Below are 15,208 nucleotides of genomic sequence, written 5' to 3' on the forward strand. Positions count from 1 at the left end.
CCTCAGTGATCGCTCCTTCTGCGTTGCCACCCCTCCTTTTCAGTCCAAGTACCATCCTTTGGACCTGGGGGTCCCTCAGGGCTCCTCGCTCAGTCCCACGCTTTTTAATCTGTACGTGCAGCCGCTGGCTGAGGTCGTCAGGCAATGGGGCCTTACCATGGTCTCCTATGCTGACGACACTCAGTTGGCGGTTACGATCAGCGGGGATGCCAAGCAGGATGCCCTCAGGTTCCGAAGTGGACTGAGAGAGGTGGCCAGCTGGATGAACAACAACTGTCTCCAGCTGAACGCGTCAAAAACAGAGGTGATGATCGTTGGAAGGGAAGCGGACCACTGGGGGGACGAATGGTGGCCTCCAGAGCTGGGATCAGCGCCGGCCCCCGTCCTGGAACTCAGGAATCTCGGTGTATGGCTTGACCACACGCTAAGCTTTGTGACTCATACAAAGAGAGTGGCGGCCTGCTGTTTTGGAGTACTTCGCGGGCTAAGACCCCTGCTGCGATTCTTCGATGCTCCTACTAGACAGCTGGTCGTTCAAGCAATGATCATCTCGCGGTTGGATTACGCCAGTTCTCTCCTTTTAGGAGCGAACCAAGCCGAGATTCTCCGTTTACAACGAGTCCAGAACGCGGCGGCTAGGGCGGTGGTTGGTCTGCCTCGAACCTGCCCTACCTCTAACACCCTGCGGTCCTTGCACTGGCTACCGATATGCAAGCGTATCCAATTTAAGGCTCTCTGCCTGGTTTTTAAAATTCTGAGAGAGTTGGCACCCGGAATACTGAATACACTGATCTTTCCCTATGTCCCTTCCCGCTCACTACGTTCCCTTGGACAGTCCTTGGTGGTCGTCCCCCGCTTCAGACTTAGTCGGATGGGGGGTCGCTCTTTCCGCGTGAAAGCCGCAACCCTCTGGAATGCGCTCCCCTTGGAAATCCGCCTTTTGAATGACCTAATGTCTTTTCGTAGGGCCCTGAAAACCTTCCTGTTTTAATTGTTTTCTAGCTTTTACTGTTTGCCTTTTGTTATCGGACCTAGTGTTGTGTTGTGTTTACCTTTCCCTGCGCCAGGACGCTCCTTCGCTGGAGCAGCTGTGCGTATTAAAATGTAACTAACATAACATAACATAACAGTCCTCATTTTTGGCGTGAATTATGTGAGATGTTGCTGAGTTGCAGATAGACAAGGCCATAACTTAACCACTGCTATAGCTGGTAAAGTGGGGAGTCACACCGACACACTTGTTACTAGTGAGTATAATATTAATTGTCAATAATCAAGCAATGTGACTTACCACTGCCCGTACCTCCAGCTGCTTTTCCCCCTTAAACCGGATTGCCTTCTACTCCTGCACCGGCTCTCGAATTGGCAATACTCTATGTGGCGCGATAAAAACATTGTACATTTTTGAGATGCGAGATACGCCTCCCCTCAATTGTTTTATTCAAACAAATACAACTGCAGTGCATCACTACATTTCAGTTAGCACTGCAATATCTTCTATCAAAAATCTCACTGGCCATTTTGTTGGTTCACAATGTTAGAAAAGCCAGGTAATCATGCCAACCAAAAATGATTAGTATTGGAGGGGCAGAGCTATAGCCTATGATGATCATGACGCTGAGTCATTGAAGCTCGATGATGGGGTGAATAATAAAGTACAATGAAAACCATATTGTGTTGGCAAATACAATGGGACCTCATACTTGCTAGCCATGCTACACTATCATTGGAACAGCTGGTATATTTTAGAAATTAATTAAACAGCTCAACATAGGTGGTGGAAGGGGTGGTACCTGACCATTGTCACTCTCTTTTCAACTGTTGGAGCATGAGCAAGAAAATGGAAGCCTTCTTATCAAACATACATGGTGAATATTAGTTATAATACTAGCTTACTTGTGTCTGCGATCTACAAAGTAGATAGTGGCGTGCCAAACATATGTTCTTAGTTTTACAGTACCACAAGATATATAGGTAAGAGTGAAAGACAAGCAACAAAGCAGAGGAAAACTACCAACTATTACAAACCTTGCAAAGGCAGCTGCAAAATAGAAAATCATGAAATAAAGAAAAGAAAAACGATAATGCAGGGATAGCAGGATTGGATAGAGGAGTTGGAAAAGAAAGGAGACAGTTTAAAAAAATAAACAAGGCAAAACAAAAAATTGTATAATAGTGGACAGAGGTAAAAGTTAGAAAATATTAATATTAAATAACATTACTTACAGGGCTGAGCAGAGCCCTCAGCAGTGGCCATTTCTTTCAGCCCTACCTACCCTACTCTCCACAGACACCCATTTCCACAAGAAATAAGGAAGATAAAAAAATAATTAGTGGTACAGTTAATCTACCACAAAATTATTATGACATGCAAATGCAGTGACATTGTACTTATCATAATCAGATCACCTATAGTACTAGAAACGACCATCGTTGAGTTAGGAATACTAATCCTCAAATCCTTATTCCAAATTTCCTTAACAGAAACTACCATTGGAACTCATGCATTACAATGAATGATCTTTGATTCTATTCTCATTTCTCAACCACCTTGGTAGACCAACTCACTGTCCCTTTTTTGCAATGCATAGATACATACTAGTGCAACACATCATTGTGAAATTGCTTGGTACTGTACGAGCTACATAAAGAGGTCACAGAGAATGCTAACTCACTGATATCACTAACTCACAATGTTTACAGGAGGACAGAGGAATCTGCAATGCTTTTTAAATAACCAATCAAAGCGAGCGTCGATGAGTACTATAGGTAGCACCGAACAACTGTCATTTTCAAACTCGATCACACAATATTATTCCTTATGTAAACAAAAGATATCTTACCTCTGTGTCTTAGAAGAATGCTATTCCTAAAATAAATGTTAGCTCTTTAGAACACAAACACAACAAACATTTAATACTCTCCGAGACCCTCAATCTCGACACCTAGCAGGTCCTGCCTCTGGTTAGGATATCCGCCCAGCAGTGCATAAGCCTCTGAGTGGTTTGCTGGACTTGGCTTAAGTGCTGCACATGCCTGACCACCTTGTCTGAATGCAGCTTACCTTGCCACAGGGAGTACTCACTGCCAGGCCTGCCATCTGCTGCCAAGATGAAGGGGAGGTGGTGCTGCATGAAAAAATAACAGTGCTGCCACCTCCAACCCTCAAAAGGGTGTCCAAGACTGCACCCCTTGACAGCGTCGCCGTCTGCAAGGTAGGTGGCTGTGGCTGTTCGGGATTACCTGGTGCCACCACTCCCCTAGTCACATTGGTCTGCCATGTTGCTGACTGGTGTAAAGAAAAGAAACAGGAGAAGGAAAGAAGGAAAAGAGGAAGAGAGGGAAGGATAAGGAAGTAAAAGGAAAAAAAACAAAAATACAAAATGTAAAATATACAGATAAAAAAAACACTCTACTATAATGGATATACAAGAGGGTAGTTTAATTTGGAGGAAAAGGGATTACAAAGGTCAAGAAGGGATTCAAAAACAGGCCTTGCACAATGAACACAAAAAGAAAAGATGATGTCTGTGCCTACGCAAACCGTGTGGTGAGGATGTACTCAGCATTGCATTTGAGGTAAAACACTATGCGAACGTGCACTCTGAGAATCTCCGTCCAACTGCAGAATTCTGCTTAGTGCAGAGAAGTTTTTAAAGCACTCGACAAACTCCGCACAGCCCAGATTTTTACTTTGTAAAGTAGAATTTCTAGAAAGGCTGGCTGAAAACAAATATTGCATCATATATTGAAGTGAAGCCCAACACTATGTTGACTCTTTAAAACTCTAACTGGCACATGCATCAACCAAAACTGCCCTCGGTAAAATAGCGAGTCGGTAAAACAGGCCGTTACCGAACTCAAAACCTGATTTCCCAATGCATCAACCCCAAATTCGAATAAAATAAAGAATCGCAAATAAACCCACACTCTAAATTACCGAATCGCAAAATAGCGATTTGTTAATACGGAGAAATGCATTTGCTCCCGGACTGCTACCAGGTGGCACAGTTTCCCCATGTCATAGGATGCGTTTACTGCACGCATGTCCCCATCTGTCCCCCTCAGCCAACGAATACATATTCCGTAACCGAAATTCCTATCACTCTATAAACGTGCAGGTTGTGTACAATGCCAAGCAAATCATTACGGACATTGTAGCGCAATTTCCTGGGAGCACACACAACGCCTACATATTCAGACACAGTGGCATCCACAGGCGTCTGCTCAATGGTGAATTTGGAGAGGGACACCTACTAGGTACATACTTATACCTAATTTTCTAATGCCATCATCACAAATGTAATTGTATTCATGCCGCTAACCCTTTGCTCCCCACCCAGCAGGTGACAGCGCATATGCCTTGTGTGAATATCTCCTCACTCCCTACCTCAACCCAGCAACACCTCAGAAGCTGCGCTACAACGCAGCACATATCATTATCAGGAATGTGTTAGAGCGAACTTTTGCTATCCTTAAGAGTTGCTTCAGGATCCTACACAAGACGGGAGGTGCATTGATGTGTAACTCTGTAACATGCTGCCGCATAATAGCAGTGTGTGCCATGCTGCACAACATTGCCACAAGAAAGGGGATACCAATTGAGGTGAACGGAGATGACAACTTTTGTGATGAACAACCCCCCTCCCCCAAAACACTGACAGGCACACGTGCCAAGCACAGCTGAAGGTCAAACGAGGTGGACATACATCACACAACATCACTTCAGAGACAGGTGAGAATGATCCATCACTACATTTTCTGTTGTGAAAATGTTTAAGACACATGAGCACTTGTCAAGTGAATATGATTAGTACGTCAACATGACGCTGACTCAACATATACATATCCGTTGGCATCACTGGAGTATCTTGACGATATGTAGGTTGTCCATGGTTACATCACCATGGCCAAATAGCCAGTAGTACATGTTTACTTGTGCCTTCCACATACCCCGAGCCTCCTGTTGCGTGACTCCTCTACATCACCACAATGTATGTCAGTGTCTGTAGAGCTGCACGAACTGTGCCTCCTATCATTTGTTGAGGCTCGATGACTGTCTCACTCCCCTCCTCCACTCCCAAGTTGCAGCCACTGAATGTACCAGACTGCAGATGTTCTACTGCAGTGGTCACCTGGCCTACGGCCTTGGCCAAATCACCACAGTAATAACCCAAGTCTATCTGCAGTGACACTGATCTGTGTGCCAATACAGGTGTGCTGTTGCTGAGCTTTGTGATGGCCCGAGTCTAGGCATTTGACCAGTTCTAACGATGCCTCCTGAGCTCGCTGTGTTGCCCTGCTAGGACGGCAGGGGTTAGCTCCTTTAGGCACTGCTTTATGTCTCGACTCCCCTCTGCTATGACTGTGGTCAGTTGGCGCACAGCGTCTATCATTGTGCACATGTGGCTTTCCAGTTTGGAGATGTTCATGTTCATTGTTCCCATGTTCCTACCCTGCAGGCACTGAACACGCAGCATCTGGGACTCTACCCCACCATAGCCATGGGCAGGCTGTTCAGATCCCTCAGCAAGTCTTCCTAGGGGCCTGCACCGCTGTCTGACTCGGCCATGTTCTGGTGGAGTGACACAGGACTGGCGGGGAGTACTTGTGGTTGCTGGGCTCTGCTCCGTCTCCATTACCTGCAGGGAGGGGACATGTTCGCTGCGTCTTGGTGGTGTTGTCAGTGGTGATGGTGATGGTTTTGATGTCGGTGGTGTTGATATCGGAGGTGGTGGTGGTGGTTTGGATTGACGTCCCTGCGGAGTCTATCCATCGGTCCCTGCCGGTGTTTCGGAAATGATTCGGCGTCCGCTGTCATCAGAGTCCACGAGAGATGCATCTGTGTGTGAAACAGTGCATTGTTATTTTTATTACTAAATGTATCTGTTATTCATATTGCATACTTTGTACTTAATAAATGACACATTTATACAGACTGTTAGACCTGTGCTGCTGGTCTCATTTCTTGCACATTGGGGATCATACATTGCGATGCGGAGCGCGCAGCGGATGCGCACAAGGTAGTGTCAATGGCTTCCCTATGCCTAGCATTAGCTTCTTGACGCCCAATCTGTTTTAAATCTCACCATTGTATTTGTGAATTTGTGCTCCTATTTTTTTTTTAATAGTACTGTACTTGATACTCTGAGGGAAATACCTGCTGAGTGCCGAGGGCATTCTTCATTACACCCACTTCCGGTTCCATCTCCTCGGTCCACCGCGGCTCTCAATCCCGTTTGTGTGGAGGGAGGGAGGGCATTTACCTTTCAATAGTAATAATAAACAGAAGCAAACTGGCATAACAAGTAGGTAGGTATACTGTAATTGATTGAAACAAAAGAAACAGATGATGGTACATGTGCAGTCTAAAGCCAGGATATATAAAAGTGGGTCCCCTTTTGTAATGTAATGATGTGCATATGAAGTGGTCCGATACCTCTGGGTCGAGTTGGCACTATATACAACTTTTTTTTTAGAGAATGTATTTCACTTAAGTTAAGTGAGGGCAAATTTAGGGTTGATATGTGTTTGTTGGGTAGGAAATGTATTGAATCCCCTGGAGAATAATTGTATTCCGGGGAGGCTCCTCCACTAGGGTGTACTATGGCGCTCCACTGCGTTTTTTGTAGTGTGAGAAGCAGAAAATAAACTCATAAAACCTTCCATTTTATGTTTGTGCTTCTCACACTGAGAGAAAGCAGAAGGGTATGGTTGAGGGCAGGTGGATGGGCGGGGACGCTCTGTGAGCAGGGAAGGCAGGGGAGGAGTATTGTGCCCACTCCTGAGTGAGCACGACTGCTTTGGTCGGCCCTCTGGGGCCACCCAAACCTGGCATGTACACTCTGCCCTTTCTCCATGCAGGCTGCAATGAAGTTACATGGAGAAAATGGCCTCCCCGTAAGCACCTGGGTGGGCTACGTCCCCACCAATTACAACAGTGCCATTGAAGTGCTAATACCGGCTTAGGGGAAGGAACGGAGGCTGCCTGCTTCCTGTTCCTGTCCAAGGCAGGAGAGCCGTAGCCAGACTTGAGAAAATGCAGGACTGGCCGGCAGGCAGGTACATTTTTTTTATTTTTTTTATTTGACCCACGATTATTGCCAGCCGCGACTGATTGTAATTCGAGGGCGGTAAAGTTTTGGCGAAGGAATGCTGAGTTAAACCATCGTAAGAATTGGGCCTGTTGGAATGGCGAACGTGTTAGAAAGTGATCACATCCTCAAAATACGGGTGACTTAGCGGATGTTGCAAAAAATAGGTCTAAATAGATTGCTAACTAGCATATGTCAATGTTTAAAGACCAATGCTGCCAAGAATTGTTACATAAAGCCTTGCAGGTTTCATTTCACAGGCATTTATTTGCATGCCTGGTAAATGTCTTGAAGTGCCTGCTTTGGAGCACAAAAACATCAGAGCTTTGCAACTGTGTAAAAGGTGGGGTGGTGCACGCTTGCAGCAGGTGGTGCGCAGTCTGCAGAGTAGAGAGCATGCTCCCCAGAAGGTCATACACTCACCAAGCAGGCATCTCGGTGCAGAGGTTATTGCATATGTGCGCGCAGGTTCGATGCTCATTCCCTCATGTGCAGCTCCTGAGCCTTGATTAAGGAGCCCTTACAGAGGGGGAGGCTGCAAGGCACAGACCCAGCCCACATCTTCCAACCACCACCATGCAACTGCAAGGGGAATGAAGAAAGTACTTCAGGCAGAAGTTCCTTAATGAGGTGACCATGGACGACTTGCTTGCCTCATTGGAGCTGTACCATAAGCTTTTTCCCAGGGACATCTTGTGCCTATTCCAAAAAGGTGAGTGCCCACGCACAAGGCCCTTAAGTGCTGAGAGGTGGATGAATGTATGCGGGACATGCGGTGCAAGAGCCAGTGCATTTAATAACACATTGTTAGGAAAAAGTGCCTATTTTGAAGCTAGTTTTAAATGGTGTCATCCCACTGTTGAACAAAAAACAATTTTTACCCAAAAATGCACTTTCAATGAGGTCGGTCTTAATTTTTTTGTAAGGAATGTATAAAAATCTTAGGTTTAAGGAGCTGCAGGTCTCCCCAGCGCTGATCTCTTCCTACATTCCCAAATGACACACTGGATCTCCGGGGCCACAACGCGCCCCTTGGTAAAAAGGATGATCAGAGACTCATTTCTGAAATATACTCCTTTCCCACACTGGGCATCCCGAAAGTCCGTCCAGCAGGGGAGAAACAATGGGAAGTGGAACTGGGGCTCACACCGTCCGACAAGGAATGGGAAGATGTCTTTTACAGGTCTCATCACACAGCACATTCCATGGGTCATGCTGAAACAGCTTTTAAAATTGCGTCCTATTGGTACTATATCCTAGTCTGCCTAGCTAAGTGGCACTCTCGATGCGACAGCCTGTGTTGGCTGGGATGTGGTAGTCCTCCTGGTACCCTCCTCCACCTGTTATGGCACTGACCAAAGCTTGCGCATTATTGGGAGAGAATATTGGATGATATTGATAAGGCTTTCAACATCTCAATTCCCAGGCTCCCGGCTTACACTCTCTTAGGCCTGCCTAATGCACTGACCTTCCCCCTGTGCTCTACTACAGGGAGACAGATGGCACTTGGGTTGAATGCTGCATACCGGGTAATACTGGCAGGGTGGAAATCACACAGCATCCTGGAGTCCATGCAATGGCTGCACCAACTCTGGTATCTTTTAGGGATGGAGAGACTTTCAATGGCTGATTTGGGGAACAGCACAGACAATGCCAAGATTTGGGCCCCCTTAATAGCCATCCTCTCCACTGAATTCAAGGAACTGCCCTAGTTATCTCTGAATCCTGAAATTGATTCCTGTGGACACTGCTACCACCCAATAAAGTTGTTTCCTGCTGGACTTCTAAAAACCCCATAGACTACTTGAGTCCCGCAACACACAGTGCCTGTAGGCTGGATTCACCTCATTTCTTTTTTCCCTTTTCACTGAGGAGGGATTGAGGGGGTGGGATGGAGTGTTGACTTTTTCCTTTTGCTGTTCTTTGTCCTTTGTTAAAAGCAGAGCAACTCTTAAGTCACTATTGGTTACAGGTTGTTGGCTTGGTACTGCTCACAAACTCATGGCACGCTGGATTTTATGACTGCTCATTTGTAGTGGGAGCGGTCTGCCATCCTCTTCTTCTTCTACACGCAGCAGGCCCACTCTGGGTTGTAGGCGACATGCTGTGTTAATTATCAGTCGGATTGCGCCTCTATTTCCTTGTCTTGCTGTCATGATTGGACCAGATGTTAGCCGGCCCGCTGGGTTGTAGACGTCATTGTCCTGTTTTGCCCTGCCTTGTGTTCTGCCAATTAAATTGATGTAATACTAAAGTCCTCCCTAGGTGTCTCAGTAGTGGGGGGGCATACAGCTATAAGCAGGGTCTGATAAGTGGCTCACCTCAGAGAGGCAATCTGTTTAAGGGAACTCTGCTACTCAGGAATGAAAGAGCAGGGAGGTAGGGGTCCTAAAGCATGAACTTCAAATGAGAGATAGGGCAGGCAGGGAAGGCCTGGTTCATTTACACACCAGCACCACTGACCCAGTCAGATGGAAGGCTTAAGGCAGGAATTTGAAGATGGTAGAGGGAGGAGAGCTATAGAAATGAGACATACTCGAGGTGGGAAACAGCATTTTTAACGCTGTCAATACCACGCGGGTAGGTAACAACGCGGACCTTACATCGTGCGCGTTGTTACCGCACATGGCAATACATTGCAAGTCGTTTCTATGACTTGCGCTAGATGGTGCTCAACACCAAGGAATGTGTTGGATTTTAAATCCAACACATTCCCTACTGTTGAGCTAACTGGAGTAGGAATAGTAATTTATTCTATTCCTAAGTCCAGTGCGCCATATAGTGAAAGTCATAGAAATGACTTGCGATGTAAAACCATGCGTGGTAACAATGCGTACGATGTAACATTTACCGGTGTAACCTACTGCGTGGTAATGTATGTTGTAGTAACATCATGCATTCACTGGAGGTTGCTTGTTCTTCTGCTGAGACTTCAGCCAAACTGCATTTTGGAGGACTGGTGTTTTCTGGAAGAAGATTATGCAAAACTTTGGATGAAGTGGTCATGCTCTAGGGTGTTGCCCTGCACCTCATTGGACAGGAATGGTCTCCTGCTTGACCCCAGAGAATACTGAATACAAATGTGAGAGGTACACAGCTTCTCAGATCTTCTGCTTGAAACTAAGGAAAGAAGAAGGAATATCAAGCTGGAAGCTTGATTTACACCATGAAGTCCTACATTTTTACTGACAGAACCTGCTGCATTATCTGGAACAACAGCCCTTTGGAAGTACTCTGCTTCAAGGAATAAAGAATGAACTCCTTGCAAGCTACAGGTACATTTTTTCTAAACTGGTGTGGTGTCCGTTTGTAGTGTTTTTACTGTATTACTGTGTGTTTTATGTACAAATGCTTTACACTTTGCCTGACTGCTCGTGTCAAGCCAACAAGGGGGTGAGCAAGGGTTATCCCACACCCTGAATTAGGAGGGAAAAGGTTAAGAAGGGAGTCAAAAACAGGCCTAGCACCATGAACACAGTAAAAAACAAGCATTTACAATGCAATGGTCTCGGCAGTATTAAAGGTAGAGCTGTTGGCATTGCTCATGATTTTTTTTAAATCATAAATAAATGGCATTGTCATTTACATTGCCAATAGCTTCATCGCTTGCATATGCAAGACCTATTGCGTTAGCACCCACAGACAGGGTAAATAGTGAGTAGGAGAGAGTTATTAGTAAAGAGTATTAGAGAACGCATCAGAGCTATGTGAATAATAACAGCTGTGAGCCCGTGCCTGAGGTTCATCATCAGAGCTGTGTGAATGATAACAGCTGTGAGACCATGCCTGAGGTGCATAATCAGAGCTGTGTGAATAATAACATCTGTGAGCCCCTGCCTGAGGTGCATCATCAGAGCTGTGTGAATAATACCAGCTGTGAGCCTGTGCCTGAGGTGCATCATCAGAGCTGTGTGAATAATAACAGCTGTGAGCCCGTGCCTGAGGTGCATCATCAGAGCTGTGTGAATAATAACGGCTGTGAGCCCGTGCCTGAGGTGCATCATCAGAGCTGTGTGAATAACAGCTGTAAGCCACTGCCTGAGGTGCATCATCAGAGATGTGTGAATAATAACAGCGTCAGCCCGTGCCTGAGGTGCATCAACAGAGCTGTGTCAATAATAACTGCGTCAGCCCGGGCCTGAGGTGCATCATCAGAGCTGTGTGAATTCTGACTATGTCAGCCCATGCCTGAGGTGCATCATCAGAGCTGTGTGTATAACTGTGTCAGCCCCATGCCTGCGGTGCATCATCAGAGCTGTGTGAATAATAACAGCATCAGCCCGTCCCTGAGTTGCATCATCAGAGCCTCGTGCCTGAGGTGCATCATCGGAGCTTTGTGTATAACTGGGTCAGCCCCGTGCCTGAGGTGCATCATCAGAGCTGTGTGAATAATAACTGTGTCAGCCCGTGCCTGAGGTGCATAATCAGAGCTGTGTGAATAATAACAGCTACGAGCCCATGCCTGAGTTGCATCATCAGAGTTGTGTGAATAATAACAGCTGTGAGCCCCTGCCTGAGGTGCATAATCAGAGCTGTGTGAATAACTGTGTCATCCCCATGCCTGAGGTGCATCATCAGAGCTGTGTGAATAATAACTGCGTCAGCCCCGTGCCTGAGGTGCATCATCAGAGCTGTGTGAATACTAACAGCTGTGAGCCCCTGCCTGAGGTTCATCATCAGAGCTGTGTGAAAAGTAACTGTGTCAGCCCATGTCTGAGGTGCATCATCAGAGCTGTGTCAATAATAACTGCGTCAGCCCTGTGCCTGAGGTGCATCATCAGAGCTGTGTGAATAATAACTGCGTCAACCCGTGTCTGAGGTGCATCATCAGAGCTGTGTGAATAATAACTGCATCAGCCCTGTGCCTGAGGTGCATCATCAGAGCTGTGTGAATAATAACAGCTGTGAGCCCCTACCTGAGGTGCATCATAAGAGCTGTGTGAAGAACTGCGTCAGCCCCGTGCCTGAGGTGCATCATCAGAGCTGTGTGAATAATAACAGCTGTGAGCCCATGCCTGAGGAACGCGCACAGGTCAAGGCACGCACACAAGCCCAGATGAGGAACACTTCGTACCACTTTTATTAAAACCATACGAAGTTTTCCAAAATACTTCACCAATAACTGTGTCAGCCCAGTGCCTGAGGTGCATCATCAGAGCTGTGTGAATAATAATTGCGTCAGCACTGTGCCTGGGGTGCATCATCAGAACTGTGTGAATAATAACAGCTGCGAGCCCCTGCCTGACGTGCATCATCAGAGCTGTGTGAATAATAACAGTGTTAGCACCGTGCCTGGGGTGCATCATCAGAGCTGTGTGAATAATAACTGCGTCAGCCCTGTGCCTGAGGTGCATCATCAGAGCTGTGTGAATAATAACTGCGTCAGCCCATGCCTAAGGTGCATCATCAGAGCTGTGTGAATAATAACTGCAGGCAGCCCGTGCCTGAGGTTCATCATCAGAGCTGTGCGAATAATAACAGCTGTGAGCACCTGCCTGAGGTGCATCATCAGAGCTGTGTGAATAATAACAGCTGTGAGCCCGTGCCTGAGGTGCATCATCAGAGCTGTGTGAATAATAACATCTGTGAGCCCCTGCCTGAGGTGCATCATCAGAGCTGTGTGAATAATAACAGCTGTGAGCCCGTGCCTGAGCTGCATCATCAGAGCTGTGTGAATAATAACAGCTGTGAACCCGTGCCTGAGGTGCATCATCGGAGCTATGTGAATAATAACAGCTGTGAGCCCGTGCCTGAGGAACGCGCGCAGGTCAAGGTTCGCACACAAGCCCAGATGAGAAACACGTCATACTACTTTTATTAAAACCATACGAAGTTTTCCAAAATACTTCACCAAGCATGTCAGTATTCTCAAGTCACTCGCAGGGGTGATTAATGTCGCAGCCCGCCGTGAAAAAAAAAGAGCTGGGGGATGATAACGAGTCTGCCGGGATCCCTCTGTCCTTCCAGTGAACCCCTGTGCCTGTGAGCTCCGTGCCTGGCCGACATTCCAACGCGCGCCTTGGGATTGGGTCGCGTGCTGAGCTGTCTACGTTACAAGCTCACGCGCGCAACCCAATCCCAAGGAGCGCGTCGGAATCCGCCTCTGCAATAGACAATGCTGCGCGCGTGGCCAGCTCTTGTCTCCACTCCTTGTCAGCTGGGCCGACGACTATGGTTCTCTGGCAAGAACGCTCTTCGCGCACTTCTAGCCGAGACCCAAAGAAGATTGTCGTGCCTATGCAAACCGTGTGGTGAGGACCTATGTAACAAAGTAGACAAGTCCTTTCATAAGTTATGAAAGATTTATTTATTGTACGACCTCATCCATCAGCTTGCAGTCACCAACTGACAAGCAATGGAACCTCCATATACCAAATTCCATGTTGGAACACCCAACATGGAACAAGAATACATCACACATCTCCCTTCATATATTTAGATAAACATTCGAACTTTAGAAAACATATAGATACTAAAGAATAAAACAACCATCTCATCTTACATAATCCCGCAGAAAACTAGGGATTTTGCAAACTCTAAAATTTCTGCAAGTAGAATCATTTTTTGTATAATCATCAGATGAATCTTCATCAGAGACATTAAGATCTGTATCACATGATCCACGCAGTCCCACATGAACAACACAACTATGATTCCAAATACACCCATCATCTGTTTTTACAGCATTTTTGAAAAGTTAAATTACTGTTTTTACACATTTAAATTTAGACCAGTTCTGACACCCCACAGGAGCCTTAATTTTGACTTTGTCACCAACTTTAAATTGGGAAACTTAATGGGATCTACGTGCATCAACATAGAGCTTCCTCTTCTTCTGAAGAAATAACTCTGTGTCTCGCCACTTACCAATGTCATTGTTCTTTATACCTTTATCCAAGATCATCCATCCTGGACATAAACTAGTATTAGAAGACCTTTCTTTGAATAATTCAAAAGGAGACTTTCCTGAAGTAGAATGTGGAGTAAATCGATAGGCTGTAATCCGATTCTGTAATTCCTTTCTCCAATCGAGACAATTAACTCTGGCTAATTGAATGCTCTCCTTCAAAGTTTTGTTGAATCTTTCCAGTGCACCATTTAATTCCAGATGATACACAGAAATTCTTTTATGTACAATACCACATTCAGACAGAAACTCTTCCATTTCACCTGAATAAAATTGAGGACCATTGTCAGAGAGTAAAGAATTAGAAAAACTCTTGCGTTTAAAAATGGATTCTAAAAACTTAATAATGGCTACCTCATTAAAGGACAATTTGGCAATTTTCTACATACCGTTGGTGGATGCCTAGGTTTAAGTACTTTATCACTCATTTGACAAGGAACGCAATCACGAACAGCACGTTCTACCATTAAATCCAGACCAGGACACCAAAAATACTGTCTGATACGTTCTTTTGTTTTAGAAATGCCCTGTGAGAGATTGCCTACCAGACCCCTTCAACTACGGTATCCAGACTCCTCTCATCTGTCTTCGCAGGGATACGAACGGGGACACAACCCGGAAGTCCCTCCCTCGAACACCGGAAGCAGTTACCCAGGGCCAATAAGAGAGGAGTGAAATAACCGTTACGGAGAGGAAGTCGGTGGAACAAGGACAACGTGGAAGGAAGACGCGGGACCCGAACACAAGCAGGAAGACACGGGACCCGGTTTCAAGCGGGAAGACGCGGGACCTGAATACAAGCAGGAAGACGCGGGACCCGGTTTCAAGCGGAAAGATGCGGGACCCGAGTGCAAGCAGGAAAACGCGGGACACGGCTTAAAGCAGGAAAAAGACGCATAACTCGACCAAAAGAAGACCTGGACATCAGGAACCACCGAGGACGAAGACGAAACGTGGTCCGAAGATTGGTGGTGTCCGGAGGTGGCTGGAGAGCGGCCGTGACTCAGGAGAGTTACGGCGGAGCCAGGTTAGTGATTGTAAACTGGGAATAGACGGGAGAGGGTGGTAAACGAATGGGTGTGGGTAGCGTCCAACAAAGTGGTATCTCTGAGTTCTTTGTGAATGAAACGCTGCCTTAGTTTAAATCCCATGTTACCGTAGGAACGGTCTGCTCCTGTACCCTTCTTTTCTAATCGAACACTAGCTG

The sequence above is a fragment of the Lissotriton vulgaris genome, chromosome 1_2 (assembly GCF_964263255.1).
Source record: "Lissotriton vulgaris chromosome 1_2, aLisVul1.2, whole genome shotgun sequence".
NCBI lineage: Eukaryota > Metazoa > Chordata > Amphibia > Caudata > Salamandridae > Lissotriton > Lissotriton vulgaris.